Source organism: Dipodomys spectabilis, unplaced genomic scaffold, assembly GCF_019054845.1.
Source record: "Dipodomys spectabilis isolate Male_0828 unplaced genomic scaffold, ASM1905484v1 ptg000612l, whole genome shotgun sequence".
Classification (NCBI taxonomy): domain Eukaryota; kingdom Metazoa; phylum Chordata; class Mammalia; order Rodentia; family Heteromyidae; genus Dipodomys; species Dipodomys spectabilis.
Window position 1 is genome coordinate 1032665 of NW_024871289.1, and position 17685 is coordinate 1050349.

A 17685-nucleotide genomic window follows, 5' to 3' on the forward strand; every position below is an offset into this window, starting at 1 on the left:
GTTTGATTCTTCTCCCTCAATTCTGTAGAATTAGATGATTTTTTAGCTTCATCCTAGCAATGTAATTTGAGAAATCTTACATCAATCAACGTATTTCTTTCACTAGAATTGAAGCCTCTTTCAAACAATTAATAATAGGTTTTTCTTCTCTTTGCTTGCATCTGTAGTTTTATTATCTTCATATATTTTATGATCTGTCTGTGTATGACAAAGACTGCTGTGAAAATAAAAAGACCCTTCGCAGCATTTATCATTTATATACCATCCATAGATAGGAAGGTGTTTAAATATTACTGAAATTTCTTTGGAATAAGTCATGTTCACCTTGATTATCGTGAAAAAGAAGAATTGGTTTCTCAGCATTTTAGGTAAGAACTTGATTGAAAGAAACAAAAGGAAAAGTGAGGAACAACCCAACACATGCATTCAAATGAAACAAAACAACCCAAGAAATCAGATTAATTCAGTACTCAAGAACCTGCAGGAAATGCAAAGACTTAAAAACACATCAGCTATGACAAGCTTATGAAAATCCTCACTACATTTGAGTCAACTCTTTTGAGGATAGAGGTTAAAGCCCAGACTGGAAAGAAAGATCTTTACACAATGCCATGCACCTGTTACTCTAAATTCCAGGAAGGATAACATAATGTGGACTGAGCCCAAGGTCATACACAAGTATCTGAAAAATAATCAGAATAATTTAGGGCTCGGGACATGACAAAGTGGTAAGAACACTGATTTAGGGGACACAAGACACTCAATTCAAACTCTAATATTTGGGTATTAAAGTAAAAAGCAATGATATTAAATAATTGGAATAATTGTAAGATTTGAGTATTTGAGTGGAAAAATGCATGAGAGAGATAAAATGAACCCATGTTGCAATGTTTTCAACTTAAGTGAAAATGTTTTATGGTACTTCAGACAAAACAGTTACCCTGCAAATGCCATGGTTGTGCATTTGGGTGATGGAAATACTTTACTTACATAGGTGTAAATTAAATAGCTTTTATTTGGGTAGATTGTACTTCTTGAACTAAGAGCCTGGATGATGTCCCTGAGATTTTTCTCTCAAGGATACCACTCTACTACTTTGAGCCACAGTTCCAATTCTGATTTTCTGTTGGTTGTTTGGTGATAAGAGGCTCCTGGACTTTCTTGCCCAGGATGTCTTCAAACCATGATCGTCAGATCTCAGCTTCCCGAGTAACCAGGATGACAGGCATGAGCCGTCGATAGTATTAATAATTTAGTAAATTGTACAGTTACTGAAGTTATACATTATCATTATAACTTGTGTAATATATGTGTGTATGTATATATCAATGCATACGGATAGAAATATTTTAACATATTTTTGTATCTACAGTAGATTTATGAAATCATCCAGTATAAAATAAAATGGAAATAAAAGTTAATAAGGAGAAAAACAAAGGAAATTATCACATGTTTCTTGTTGCTAAATGCAATATGAATTGCGAGAATCAGTTTGGGAAAACCATCTGTACGTTAACAAAATGGATAAGAGCTATTAATTCCAATCCATCTATTTGCCCATGGTGTGCAACCTCACACATGAGTGTCAAAATCAAACCACACTTTTTGCCTTTGTTTTTAACTCACCTGTTATAATTTAAGGATTTGATGAAGTAATCCAATAAAGTTTAAAATAATATTATTTGAGGCTATGAATTATAGCTGAAAATGATTTTAAATATGATCATAGCTAATTAAATTGCATATTTCTTACTTTTACTCTGTCATGTCCCTCATTCCCACATTAGGAAAGTTTATAGAAGGTTCTCACTAAATTATATGAAAAAAAATGTATTGAAAGCATATAGGCACAGTGTGGTTTTAGCTTATTGAGACCTGCAGGTGGAAATGTGCTTTTGACGACTTGCAATACATTCTGATGAAGATGAAAGGAGGGATGTTCTTATTCTGAAAAACTGGCTAGAGGATTGCTCCCACAAAGGTAGTGATGAATTCTTCCAAGAGGTTACAGTAAAATCACTTTCACAACCATGTTCACTGCTGCACTATTCACCGTAGCCAAATTACGGAAACAGCCCACATACCCTTTGGCGGAGTGATGGTTGGAGAAAGTATGGCACATATACACAATTGGATTGCACCTATCCATTTTGAAGACTGTTAAATTATTTGCAAGGAAATGGAGAGATATAAAAATATATTAAGTGAACTAAGTCAGAGCGAGACACACAAAGGACCCATGTTCTGTCTCATATTTGGAAGCTAGAAATTTATACAAGTTTACAAAAAATATTAACCAAAGCATGCTATTTGCAGAGGAGTATTTCAAAGGTGTAATTTCTTATGAAATTGAACTTTAATCCAACAAAATGAATACCAGCAAAATATCACTTGGAACATGTGAGTGGAAGTCAAATGAAGGAATAAAAAGAGTTATGGAGGAAGAGAGTGAAGGTATAATATTCAATGCAGATAGTATGAAACTAGAAAAATTAAAGTGGGGTGAGGTTTGGAAGGCTGTGGAAAAGTTATATAAAGGTCCATTATACTTAAAAAAACTGATTTGTTGAATGGAAATTCCGTGGTATAAGTATTTAAGATAATAAAATATAATTAAAAACAATGGAAATATCTGACATTAAATTCTATTTCCATCTCTTTAAAAAAATAAAATTATTTGCTCTATACTTTGATCAGAGGGATGGATTTTGTGGTGAGCTAGATCATTGCACATCTGTCTCTCTCTTCCTCTCTCCCTTTCATGGTTCTCATAGGTAATATGATTGCTCCATAATTATCCTAATTTATTTTGCTTTTATATTTTTGGTTGCATCATTTCACTTTCTGCTCTGCCATTTCCCAATTCATTTACATTGAAGGCATTATTTCCTATTTTCTCATTCCTAGAATAAGCTGCACATGAATACACCACTGGTCCTCATTTTCAGTCTGTACCTTTGAATACGGAGGAAAATCTTCCTCTGCTCTCTACCAATTCCCTACTCTCCAGTTAGAATAATTTAGAATAGTAAAAATGAAAAAAGAGAAAATAAATAATAGTGAAAAATCAGATGAAGAAAATTCACTGGATATTTCTGACCAGTTCATCCAATGTGAACTATTGAGGAAATACATGGACACCTCATTCTCACTGGCACTCAAATTCTCTGGTTAGGCAATTCTGATGAAGTTGAGGAACAAGATGAAAAAGTGAGAAATGGTATCAATTGCAAGAAAAAAATGGAATAGGATCCAGGTAAATTTCGTCTTTGTTCTGATGAAAATAATCGCCTTACTACAGTGCAGAGACTACTTTCCAAAAGGCCACTCATGTGAATACTAGGGATAACAATGAGTATACCCCTCTACATCGAGAAGCCTACAGTGGAAACTTAGACATTGTCCATGAGTTGGTGGCTCAAGGCAGATATTCATGTAATAACTGTGAATGGCTGGACACCCATGCACAGTACTTATACATGGAATAATACCAGAGTGGCTTCTTTATTTCATCATGATGCAGATACAAATGGCCAAACTAAAGGCCTCTTGACCCCCTTGCATCTTGCTGCTGGGAATAGATATAGCAAAGATACGCTGGATCTCTTTATGGTGAATCATTATATCAAACCAGGTCTGAAGCACAACTTGGAAGAAACTGCATTTGATATTGCCAAAAGGATAAATATGTATCACTACTTCTTTGAAGTTTTGGAAAGCTGTACATATTGTTCTCCTCAGTCCTAATGGTTCGGTTAAGTTTCTTAAATTTCAAAATTTCCAGTCCATCCTATGTGCCCATACAAAATATTTTCACAATACAAAGCAACAGCAATATCTTACTTTAAAAATTCATGGATTCCATGATATTCTTCCAAATGAATTGCCTGACTTTGATGTCAAAATATACTTGAGTTGTTTGTATACATCTATAATGATTTCTGTAGAGTTTGTGATTTTTTAATAAGAAATAATTTTGACTGATCTGTTGAAATGAGTAGTTCAGAAACTAAAGATATTTCTGGTGCTTGTCTTAAAAAAAGTATATTTTAAAATATTTAGTATTCTGTTTGTATAATGACCATAATCTATTTCATTCTCTCCTAGATATAATACTTTGAATTCGAAATTGTTTTATAATATATAGATTCATTGATAAATGTTTCCTTTCAGATTGCATTCGATATAGAAACAGTTTAAGATTCCTTTAATTCCTAGGTCCTTATATAATTTTATTTGGGATAAAATGACAATGTTATGTTATTTCAAAAGTTTTATAAAGGTTATTCTATGTAAAGGCCTTTTTAAAAAGGTGAAGATTGAATGATGTCAAACTAACTTTTGTTTCTATGAATTACATGTATTATTACACTTGTATATTTGTAATCAACATTTTAATAACTGCTTTTCATTCTTGCATCTGAAGAATGAAAAATATTCATACTTCCCAAATTTTCATATCATCCTTGTGCAAGAGCCATGTAAATCTTTGTATTGTAATTCAGGTAGACGTGATGCTGAACCAAGTAGTATCCTGTAAATTTAAGTAATTAATGATGCAATCTTAAGACAGGCATATATCCTTGGTTGCCTATTTGTAACAAGGAAACCTTATTGTTCCCAAAATTGCCATTTATCTTATTTCTGTAAAATTCTGTGTATGGTGGAAAAAAACTTATATTGCTTGTTTGATTTCTCACATTTGCAATTTTTTTCTATGACTATTTTAAGTCTTTTTCATTTGAAATTTGATAATACTTTGATAATACTTTATAGCTAGGTCCAAAGGTGATGACTTTTCAAGTACTTATTAATTAACTGATTTAGCTTTGTGGAGCTAATGGAGTCAAAGTAAGCCTTGCTTAATAGCTACTTCTAAACTTCTCCAGCTTAAAATTTCCCAAATGAAGTCTTACTGGCAAAATGTGTCCTTGACCCTTTACCTTTGCTCCATGTAGGAACAGACCAACCAGAATATCTTACCCTGTCAGCATAGAATGACTTATTGGAGCAAAACTAATCTTAGTTACAAGGGATCATAGAGAGACGAACAGTTCAGACAGAACTGTTCAGACAGAAGGTATTTTTTCAAAATATAATTGTTTATTACACCTTTTCATTTCAAAAGTAGCTAAAGCCAAGAACGGGAAAAAATGTTCATATGTATGATTACCTAATGTCTTGGCATGTCTACCATCCAATCAGGCAGGAACTTACACCATTGATTTTCTATCACCAAATATATTCCATAGCTCCAGGAGAAGTCCATATGTTTCTCCTCGTTATTAGGCCTTAAATTGGTAATGTTTTAATCACAGTGTTTCCTCTTGCCTCTAGGCTGTATATCTCTGAATGGTAAAGCTTTAGCTCTAATTCTACCAAACACTGAGGTAGACGTAATGGAATAATACTTTAAAACAGTTGCCTTTGATACACTTACCACAACAGAACAATGCAAAACATTTTCTTACATTATATATAATTATATGTTTTATATTTATATGTGCTGATTTTATATTTCACACAGTGAATCTTATTAGAATTAATTGATAATTTGACAAATCAATTTATATTTATTCCAATAAATAGATTGGAATATAAATAATCAGGATTAGAATATATAATAGAATATAAAAAGTATCAATGCAATGTTTTCAGTATAAACTTGTGATACCTTCTAAGTGTTCTTGGTCTTCTGAATTCACATGGTAAAAAAACAATGTTGTTTTCCTCTAATCTATAAGGGATTTTACTCTGCTGCTCTGTTTATTGTTTTAACTTGCTGGTCCCAAACTGTTTTTTTTCCCATATTTCTGAAGTATTCCTACTGATTATGCTCAAATTTTGCTGATATGATGTATAAAAGGTATTATTCTTCCACAGGATCCATGGGTCCTAGGATCCCAGGTCCCAGTTATCTGCATCATCAGATAACTAGGGCTAGAGTTCTTACCTAGGCCCATGCAACATGCCAACAGAAAGTAATTGAAGACTCATCTCAAATTCTCATTTCCTATATTTCAGGGCCCTAATTCCTTGAAATGCAGGAATTAGCAGTAAGTAATTGGGAAATGAAAGGCAACTTAAAATGCAAGATGAAATCACAAAATGTGAAAGTACAGTAATACAAAAATTCAATTTTCAGATGACCATCCCATATGATTGAACAGGACCACAAATGTCACGAGATTATGTGTAATACACCTCTCCTAATGATTAATGATTTCAGACCAGCATCAGCAGGCCAAAAAAGAGTTCCTGGAACAATAGATCCATAATTGGTCTACAAATGCTAGGAATACTTGACATAGAGGTCAAATATAATTCAGAAAAACATTAATTGAGAAGATCCTTAGTGCTTCAAAACACTGGTATTCCGTAAAACTTGGTTCTGTAGTATAGAAATTTTGTCATTGTCAAACAAATGATTACCTACATTTCATATCCTGAAAGTATGTTCCTTTTCAAATTAACTTTTTAAAATCACATTTGCCAAATAACACTTTACAAGTAGATGATATTTAGTGACGTTACTAGTTTTTCAAGTGTAGGGAGCAAGTTAAAATAGAGTTGATTTACTTACTCAGCACTAATGCCAAACAGGTTCAACCATTCATTAAAGTGTAGAAATATTACCCCCCCCAACCATTTGTGTTTTTCATTAGGTGACTTCAAAAATTTGTTAAATAGATCAGCCTCCATATTTCAATCCAAAACATTAGCTAATAAAGTAAATTTCATGACATAATAAGTACATTTTAAAAGTCACAAATAGTTGCCTTATCATATGGTGTTTTATGTTTTCCCTATCTGTCTAACATCGTAAGAAATATGACTTTAAGTCTTTAATATGGGTACTCATCAGAGATTTGACAAACATAAAATCTGTCTTCTATTTCTATCATATTCCTCTACAGTAGTAAATTTTAGTTTTCTTCTTTTCCAAAACGTATAGGTAGTAGAAAATATTATCCCATATAAAATAAAATAATCACAAACCACTGCAAAAAGCCACTTATAAAACTGGTAGTTAGGAATACATTCTAAGACTTTTAAGGGGCTTGTAGTGAGCATGGACAGCTCATCGCTGACAAGCTAGTCAGACATGGCTGTGGGTCACGTCTCTATGAGCAGGAAGTGTGCTTCAACTACTTCTCTAGATGAAACAACCAGATCTAACCGGCTCTACCCACACTACATCTTCATGTTTTTCCTTTCAAAACTCTTTTATTTGGATGTGGAATTTATTTTCATGTCTTCATTCAACCTGTTCTGCATTGTAGTGAGCTAAACAGGCTCTGTAAAATCACTCCCTCCATTCATGAAACCAATATGCTTGGCTAGGGCTTCTAAGAACGCGTTTACTTGCCTTTTCTATTTGCTCAATTCTTTTCTGATCCCAAAAATTTTGGCTTATGTAATAAGAGAAGTCTTCACTATCTCATGTTAATGAGGATATTATATTTTGTGCGCTACTAAGAAATGTGAAATCATTGGTTTAAAGTATCAAATCAGATTTTTTTTCTGTGGTTCAGTGTTTCACGTGCAAAGACATTGTGTAAAGTATTACAAACAGAAAAGTGTAAACCCAATACCTTCTTTCATTGTTGAGGGCATTTTCTCCCTAAATATTTGGAACCAAATTATCGTTTTCAGAGAATTACTGTTTGGTAATTAAAATCAATTCACAAACTTTGATGTCATTTTTTTTAAGAACTTTGAATTTAAATTCCACTACAATCTTGTTTCACACAGTAAGAAGATATTTCCTGGGTAAGGACAATTCTCAAGGAAACCTACAGGATTTATAGCAAGGTTTCTGAGGTTTGATTGTTTAGTGTGAAAATGAGCCATCTTCACCCACATTGCTCCCTCTCAGCTAAGTCTCCATGGATTACTTTGCATGAAATCCTATTTTCCCAGGCAATTTTAAATTTTCATAATAGGCTAAGTTGTTAAAAGTTTTAACAAATAAAAATTTACCTGTTATAATTTTAAAACTCTTTTGAAATTCCTTTATTAAAACCACGAATTCACCAATCCTAACCCCACTTTTAGCATCAAAAAGAGTTAACATGTTGTTTTCATGATATAGTTTCCATAAAACTATTATTTTCCAGTGGTTTTGTTATGCGTATATATAACCATATAAGCTGATTCTGAGCAAAATGAACTCCAAGATATGGAAACAGAGAGTATTATTTACGGCTATTGTTTTTAATGTACTATGTGATTTATATTTTCTTTGGGGTTTTTTCCCCTATGCTTTATTCCCTGCTCTATTTGATTATGGTAGCCTGTGTATTGTGTATATATTTACCTTTATTAGAGAAGGGAAGAGGAACCACAAAACGGTGAGACAAAGGACAAAGGCAAACCAATGCAATAGCAATACTCACAAGACAATATGTTGTAAATGTACATTACAACTTGTGAGGGGTATTGGGGTGAAGGAAAACTGAAGAAAATGAGGGAGGAGGTAACAAGTTTGAAAAGTTATGTATTCACTACCTTAAAAATGCTGTAATCCCACTGTACATCACTTTGACAATAAAATTAAATTTAAAAAATAAGCTGCATGAAATAAAATTACACTGTATTGGTATAATAAATATTATTCTTTATGTAGTAACTTTTTAAAAATCAATACTGGTTGGTGTCTAATTTGAATTAATTACCCCTTTTTAATCAGAGGACTATCAACTTGAATGCTATCTGACTAGAAAATATTTTCACAATATACTTACCAATATTTTGACAAAATAATAAATATATTACTTTCTCATACTAAAAGCAAAAACAGTTTAATTCTATGGAAACCTATAACTTTTAAAAGTAAATAAGTTGTTAAGAAGACAGAATATATGTGTTCTTCAACATTACAATGACTAATAATTACTCATTTTCAAATTAGGAAGATTCCATACCTGAGAGATTCAAAACAGTACCGGCTTGCATGTTATGTAATTCTGCAATAGATGCATTTTCCAATGGGGTGTTACAGATTGAGAGTCAACAGAAGAATAACCACATTCTGGTTGAAGATAAAACTATGTAGCATCGGTAATAATTCTTCAAGTGTAAGCAATTGTTTATAACAAAAAGCTATTATTTTTATGACCACCAATCCCAATATTGATGATATAGAGTCATCCTAGCCCAACAGTTTAGAACTTTTAGGGTGCACCTCAAACTTCCCTTAATTCACATCATGAATAGCTTATCTCTATTGTGAAAAAATACAACTCCGCTAATGTGATGCCATACATGATTTGGAAAGAACACCACAATAAACTGGGGTGTATCATTCCCTCCTCCACTGCTATTCTTGAGATCCGAACACTTGCAAATATTATTTATATTTATACTTTTTTAACTATCATAAAAATTCTGGATGCTAAGATCAGAAGATTACAGTTCAAAGCCCAACCAGGCAGGAAGATTCCCTAGATTCTTATCTCCAATAAAATTATCAGCAAAACTAGACACAAGTGGCATTGAGGTTGAAGTGGTAGAGCACGAGCCTTGAGCACAAACAGGATCAGAGACAGTGTCCAGACCCAGAGTTAAAGCCCTAGGACATACCAATAAAACAAAAACAAAAATAAAACAAACCCCAAACCTAACATTTTTCTCAGTGTATACAGTGGCAAATAATTAAGGAAATTGCTTCCTGTGTTACATACAGGTAGAAGAAAGAAGATGTCACACGATTATTCTTCATACCATGTTATACCAAAGACTCCAAAAATTGCTCTTATTCTAAATTTATAAATTAATATCATCAATTTGTTGGAAACTCTGTCTACAACATTCATATTATGATTTTATACATGAATTATTGGAATTATCTATTAACTAAGTTCTAAATATAACTCTCTTGAAAGAATATTCTAGGCAAATAGAATGCAAAATCATTTGTGAATTTGTCAATTAAACACTCTACTTAAAAAGAATTTTTAGTATCCTATAGAATATGAAATTAAAAACAAAATCAAAATATTTATTTTAAATCTAAATTCTAATTTAGCAAGATCTTCAAAATCCTACATTAGACGAACTTTGCTATTTTTCCAGGCTTAAGTTTTGTAATCCTTCATCATTTTTTTGGATACAATAGAATGATGATTACTTACTTTTTCAAATGTTGGATGGGAGTCATGAATCATTTTGCATCTAGGAATGTTCTGTAATGAAGAGAGAATTTAAAACCCAAGTGAGGATTAAGTATGAGTTGCATTTCAACTGAAAATTTGACTTCTCAAAACACAATGACAAAATTAGCCCAAACTTCCAACTATGTATTCTTGTTTCTTTTGTTTTGTTAAGACAAAATTATACTACCTAGTCCAGCAAAGGTATCACTCTGTAATTCCACTCTTTAATCTCCTGTCTTAATCTCAGTGCTAGAATTCTAGAATTGTATCATATTGCCCTGCCATAGTTTCTTGGTTTATTTAATCTAGATATAGACTACCAATTCTGAATTTCTCCAGGGATACTTTACACCATAGTGACTGTTCAGACTGTTTATGTACCTTTTTCAAAGATGTTCTAACATTTGACACAGGATATGAATATTTTCAGATGCACCTGTGGGGTCTCTGATTCATTTCTTCATGGATGCGATCTCTTTAATAATGATTAATTGACTCTTACTATCTCTGGTCCCCACATATGTAATATTGTCAAACATTGTTTTTTACATTTTTTTTACATTTTTTTAAATTTTATTTATTATTTTATTTTTTGTGAACATACTGTACAGACGAGTTACAATTACATGGGCAGGAAAATGCGTACATTTCTTATCAAGCATTGAAGCCTCCTCCTTTGTTTACACTTCACATCCCTATCAAACTTTTTGAAGGAAGTTCACTTGAGGACTTTCTAATATTAAAAATTATCACTTGATTCTAGTCTTATTCAGGATATGAACTCTGTTGTTTTCTAACTTTTCTACACATTCTGAGTTGTTTCATTTATGTATTGTGTGCACATATAAGTGCATCTGTGTGCATGTGTATGTTTGTATGTATGTATGCAAAAGCCTCAAGCTCTTATTCAGCAATCTTGCTCATAACTGGTATTCCATCACCTGAGCCATTCTTCCAATACAGCTTTTGGATGCTTTATTATATGTACTGTTGCAAAGACTGTTCTGCCCAAACTGGATGCAAACAGAACTTCCCAGACTCCTTTACATTCTTAGGTTTTATTTCTCCAGGAGTATCAACTTTTAAACTACAAACATTTTTGTGAGGGTAATGTCTAAGCTGTAGCCCAGATTTTTAACTCAAGAATTCTTTTTTTGTTGTTGTTTTGGTGGAGTGTCCGATCATGGGGCCTGAACTCTGGGCCTGGGCGCTGTCCCTCAGCACTCAGCTCAAGGCTAGCACTCTACCACTTGAGTCACAAAGCCACTTTTGGCTTTTTTTTTTGGTTTTGTGGTGTTGAGGAATCGAACCCAGGGCCTCATGCATGCATGGAAAGCACTCTACCACTGATCCACCTTCCCTGCCCCTAACTCAAGAATTCTTATAAAGGTAGATGAACACACACATTACATATAATGAGTGTTCACTGTTAGGAATGTGATCATAAGCTGGGTCATGGTGAGATATGAGGATTGGGGTTCAAAGCCAACCCAGGTATGAAAGTCTCAGAGACTTTTTTCTCCAATTAACTAAAATAAAACTGGAAATGGCATTGTGGATCAAGTGGTAGAGCATTAGCCTTGAGCTGAATAGCAGAGAGACAGCTCGCAGGCCCAGAGTTCAAGTGCCAAGACCACCGCCAACAAAAGCATATACATATATAAGTGAAGAAAAAAAAAGAAATGTGATCTTAGCCACCAGTTCATTGCTAGTATAATCCCTGCTGTCACAAGATGGACAATTTTTTTCCAATGAAATCCATGCTCTTATATCTGACTTGCTTTGAAAACAGGACTATACTTCCATTCTACTTTCTACAAAGTTGCATGATTATCAAGCATGATTTAGAATGAGAGTGGCCACATACTTCATGTTCTATCTAGGAGTCTTGATTTCTGTATATCACTCCCATAAATCTACATACTGGACTTGGATTTAGTGTTTCAATGTTGTCTTATTTGTAGTCTTCTATATTGTATTGAACCCTTATACTTAAACACAGAACTTCTCTTTCTCCTATTATTGCTATTGTTTCCCTTACTGTCAGCACATGTACTTTTGGGAAATTATGAACAGCACGTACACTCACAAAAAGAATGTTCTGAGAATCTTTTTCCCATTTAAAATTTGCCATTTCAGAGAACTTACAAGGTTTGAACTCAATGTACTCATGTATAATGTATTTATAAGCAATATAAATTTCATATTTTCTCTTTACTGAGTTGTCTCTGAAACACGTGTTACCCCAGGTCCAAAGGTGTCCTAGTGTTATTTCAGTGAAGCCACAAAACATTCATTATACCTCAAGCAGCACCATCGATTGTTACTGGAAGTAATTTTTACTGGATGTGGAAACTGACCCCAGGAGAGGAATGGAACATAGAGGAATAACAAAGTTCAAATTACCTTGTGCTTTCCTTTTTACTGTACAAGAAATGTATCCCAAGGCTTGAAGGAAACTCTGTCGTTGGCTTTTTCGAGTGTGTTCTTTACTCATATAAAATTTTCTGTAAACTTCTAGTTGAGAGTATTAAAAAAGGAAATAATGTATCATTTGAAGGCGAGCATAGAACAACAGGAAATAATGTTGTTTTAAAAAGTGTTCTGCAAAGGAACAAAGACATGGAGGTTTTAAAGTGTCATATGGATGGATATTTCACCCCTGAGATGATTCTCTTGATGCAAGAGTCAGTTATCAATTCCTTTGGTCTGGTCCTGAGTTCTCCAAAACAATAAGAATTCCAAAAAAGCATGATCCAGTGAGTATGATCAACAAAAGGAGCCTCTTCTCTGACCAGTACTCCTTTAAGATATTTCCCAAAGAAATATCTGGGATTTTTGTTTGCTTGTTTGTTTAGTTTGTGCTGGTTCTGGGGCTTTAATCCAGAGATTGGATCCTGTCCCTGAACAGTTGTCTTTCCTGCCCACCTGCCTCCAAAGCTAGTACTCTACTGCTTGAGCCAAAACTCCACTTATGGTTTTTTGGTGTTCAATTCGCGATAAGAGTTTGACAGATTCTCCTGCCTGGTTTGGCTTTGAATTAAGATAATACGAAAGCTAAGTGACATCAACTGTATAGATTTCTCTTTTGAGAAAAGAAATATTAGACGAAGTTTATTGTAAAGCTAATATGTGACAATTTTTAAAGAAAGAGAATATGTCTAGCGAAGAAGCTATAACTTAAATAACTCAGCAAAAGTAGGTGCACTGAATCATTTTTAAATTATTTTTTTTTTTTGCTTGGGAAGATTATTGATCTTGCCCTTCCTTTTGGGGAAACTTAAGGTAATATTTGCACTTTTTGTTGGTTGTGGGGCTTGAACTCTGATCCTGGGTGCACTCCCTCAGCTCTTCAGCTCAAGTTGAGCACTCTACCACTTAAGCTACAGCACCACTTCCGGGTTTCTGGTGGTTAATTGAAGATAATGGTCTCATGGACATTCCTGACCAGGCTGGCTTTGAACCACAATACTTTGGTCCCAACCTCCTGAGTAGCTAGGATTACAGGCATGAACCACCAGCACCCAGCTCATATTTGCGCTTATGTGCACTGAATGACACTATGTAGACAAATAATGGAAATTTGAATCAAATGATGGCATTGCAGCTTTTCAGAAAATTTGAGGTAGCAATAAATATTTCCTCCATTCCATGTTGTTTCATTAATGACTCATGAGCTATGGGACCCTTACATTAGCATCCTCTGCCATCTTTGTAGGTGTATTTAGTATCAGGAAATGTTCATAGAGTAATATAGAAAGACTGAGATATTTAGAAAGCAAAAAAGATGAGGTATGAAAGAACAGCACAGAAGGAGATACGATTATTACACAGAAATTAAGAAGTAGCCTAAGAGATTTAGAATGCTAAAGGCAATGAGAAATAAGACTAGTTGTTCAATAACCTAACATGGTTCTCTAAAACAATTTCTGGTATACCTTAATTACTGTCATTTATTCACTAACTCTGGAATTATTCCTTCTCTTCTGTCACAACGGTTAATTTGTCTCAGCCGTTTTGGTGCCATGAATGACAAAAAATATTTCCAAATCTCACTTAGACTACCCATCTCATTGTGATTAGCAGTGACGATTCAAAAACTTGGAATGTTTGAATTTCCAGAATTAATCTTCACCTGACATCTAAGCACATTCATTAATTTCTGTACCCTAATGAACAAAACTTTTTTTTTCAACAAATATCCTAATATAAGTAAAGTACATGAATTAGGGACTATAGTCAGGTGTCAGTATGGAGGAGCAATTATATATTCCAAGTATTGGTTCCTTATTTTGTATTTACTAACTAAATTTTTTGTTTTGTTTTGTTTTATTTTATTTATTTATTTATTTTTTTTTTTGCTAGTCAAGGGGCTTAAACTCAGGGCTAGGGAATAATTCCTGATTTTTTTTTTTGTTCAAGTCTATCACTCTGTCACTTGAGGCACAGCACCACTTCCAGCTTTTTTCTGTTTATGTGGTACTGAGGAATTGAACTCAGGGTTTCATGCATACTAGGCAATCACCGTATCATGAAGCCACATTCCCAGAGCCCTAAATGACTTTCTTAAGTTGACATTACATTTTCATTCCATAACTATGTACCATAATATTGGCCAGGTGCTAGAAAATGATGTAGAAAAGAATACAATAAAATAAATCCAGTAAGGCAAGATGGACAATATGTAACCCTCACAGTCTAGCAAGGGCACAGATGGCTTACCTCATGGAGATGTATCAACTCTCTGAGTGAGACACCTCCTGACCCACAGCCCACCTCCAGAATGAGTAGGCAATCTTGGGTTCCAGCCACCTGGGACCTTGGGCCACCTCCTATAGCACCCATTCAATCAGTTCCTGAGAGAGAGAGAGAGAGAGAGAGAGAGAGAGAGAGAGAGAGAGAGAGAGAGAGAGAGGCAGAGACAGAGACAGAGACAGAGACAGAGACAGAGACAGAGACAGAGAGAAAACCAGAATTACAGTTAAATCCGGTGCCAGTGTCTTAGAACTCTAATCTTAACTAAACAGGAGGCTGAGATATGAGGATCATGGTTCATAGACAACACAGGCAGGAACGTTTGTGAGAATCTTATCTCCACAGAACCACCAGAAAACTGGAAGGGGCACCGTGGGCTCAAGTGATAGAGCACTAGCCTTGAGCTGAGGAGCTCTGGAATAGTGCCCAATCCTAGAGTTCAAGACACATGACTGAAAAGAAGTGGACTTCCCACCACAAGAAGTGGACTGAATAGCACCCATTGTCCTAGGGAGCATGGTAGAGAATTCAGGCCGAGCATCCTGTGAACTTGAGATCATAAATAGGTCACCTGGCTTCTCTGTGCCTCGGTTTCCCCAGCTGCAAAACTGAACAAAGTGAAGGATCCCCTTCCTCATGGGTATAGGGTAATAATGAATGAGAGCCATGTTTTGGTTTATAATCCCACACCTGTTGCATGATTAATAACAGGCTCTACCTGAGCCCTTTCTGGTATCTTCCTGTCATATGCTCACAGAATTGCCAAAACATTATCTGAAAGTTGATCCCTCTCTGCCTAGCCATTCTCCAGAGATCTCTCTGTATAAATTCCATGTTTCCTCACAACTGTCCAGTGAGGAGACTGAGGTCCAATGGTGGAGGCCCTACCAAGAGCTTTAAGAATCTGTTGCTGTAGACTGAGTTTGGGATAATCCATCTAAACCAACTACTGAGCATGGTGCCACATGTCTACCATCCCAACTAGAGAAGACCAGGCTTGGTGGAGCATATCTTTCACAGGAGTACTGCGATCCAGCCCAGACTGAGAATATATTTAGTTTCTATCTCAGAAATTCTCAAGACAGAAAGGTGGCTCATCAGAGCCGGGGAGAGGAAACAAGTAGGGGGTCATGGTGCCCCCAGAGGGGTGTTTGACCAGGGTTAAATTGGTGTTGGGGCGGCCACTCACCTGTGCTGCTGAGAGAAGCTGTTGGCAGCTCCTCCAATTGGGGCAGCAGCCTAAATCAGAGATTTAGGCCTGCTGGCAGCACGCCATTGCCTGAGGTTTGAAACCTGGCACCACATGAAGGGAGGGAAGGGGACATGTGGGAGTAGGAGCATCAATTTCCTACTGTACCCCAAAGTCACCTCCAGTCTCTTCCGCACCACCCAGCCACCTCTACCTTCCTCAACTACTGGTAGTGGTGTAAACTAACAGAGGGAATCCCAGTGCTACCTGGCAGCATGGAATGTGGGTGTGGTCAGCATTCTTGTATCCCATTGGTCAGAAAGAAGCATGAAAGAATGGGGGTGTGGACAGAATCCTGTGAAGCAAGCAGAATGGGTGAGTGTCAACAGGCCATCCTGGGTCAATTTGAGCTGACATGATGTTCCCAGTACCGGAGAACGAGCCCCAGGTCTTAACTAAATAATAACAGATGCACATGCAGAAGGCAGTATACTAATAAATATATATCTTTATTGAGTGCCAGAGATGTCTATACATTATTCAGTTATATAGACTATATTCCTACCAATTCCTGAGTATTCATTATGTGTCCATGTAATTAATGTTATTGTTTAAATCCTTAAACTATTAATGAAAGCACTCAGTGTCCTGAAATGTGTTCCTTTAAGTAATAATATTCTTTTAATGCTTCATTAATATTAAATAAAAATCAACTAGCTATCTGAAATGATGCTGTTTAATTTTATAGGATCATCATGCACGAGGAACTCATTCAACTGTGACATTGACAAAATTCCAGTGTTATTCCTTTGGATGGGAACCAGTTTCTTAGTATCTCCTGCCATTGGTTGGTGTCAGGACGGGGATTTGAAATGAGGGCCTAGTTGCCACATGGGCCTATGGTTTCCCTGATAGTCTGTCAGCCTTCAGCAATGGAAGATGAAGTACCCTTTGTAACTGTGTCATTCAGACTCAGAAGTGTTACTGCAAACGAAGAAAACATAAAAGGCCAAATTTTTTTCTGTGCATTGTTTTCCCTGCAAGAACTGGGGATCTAGGATCACAGGAGCACATGCGTGTCCAGTGGATTCACCCCATCATAGGGTGATCAAAGCTGAGGCAGACTTGCCATGACCTGAGTTCAAGACCCATGCTGAGAAAAAAATTAGCACCCTGGCTTGCAATTCACACAATTTATTCTTACAGGCTTTGGATTTGAAGTCAGGATCTGGGTAAATCTGCAGCAATGTGGATAAAGGGGAAGATCACCTTACATGAAGATAAAAAAGTCAGGCCTGTTCACTAGTCCTGAATTCAAGACCCAGCCCTGGAAAACATACTACATCTATATATTGTAAAGATAGGATTTATACTTACCTATAGATGTTCAATCCATACATGTTTGGTGTAGTTGTTTCTTGTACCTTTTGTTTTATTCATTTATTTACCAGTGATTTTACTGAATGACAACCTATTCCCATGAGTATAGAGTTGCGTATACATTCTCCTTCCTACCTGAGACCCAGAACTTGCAAAGTACAGGAAAACAGGTGCAACGACTGGCTTCTCACATCAAGGTGAATT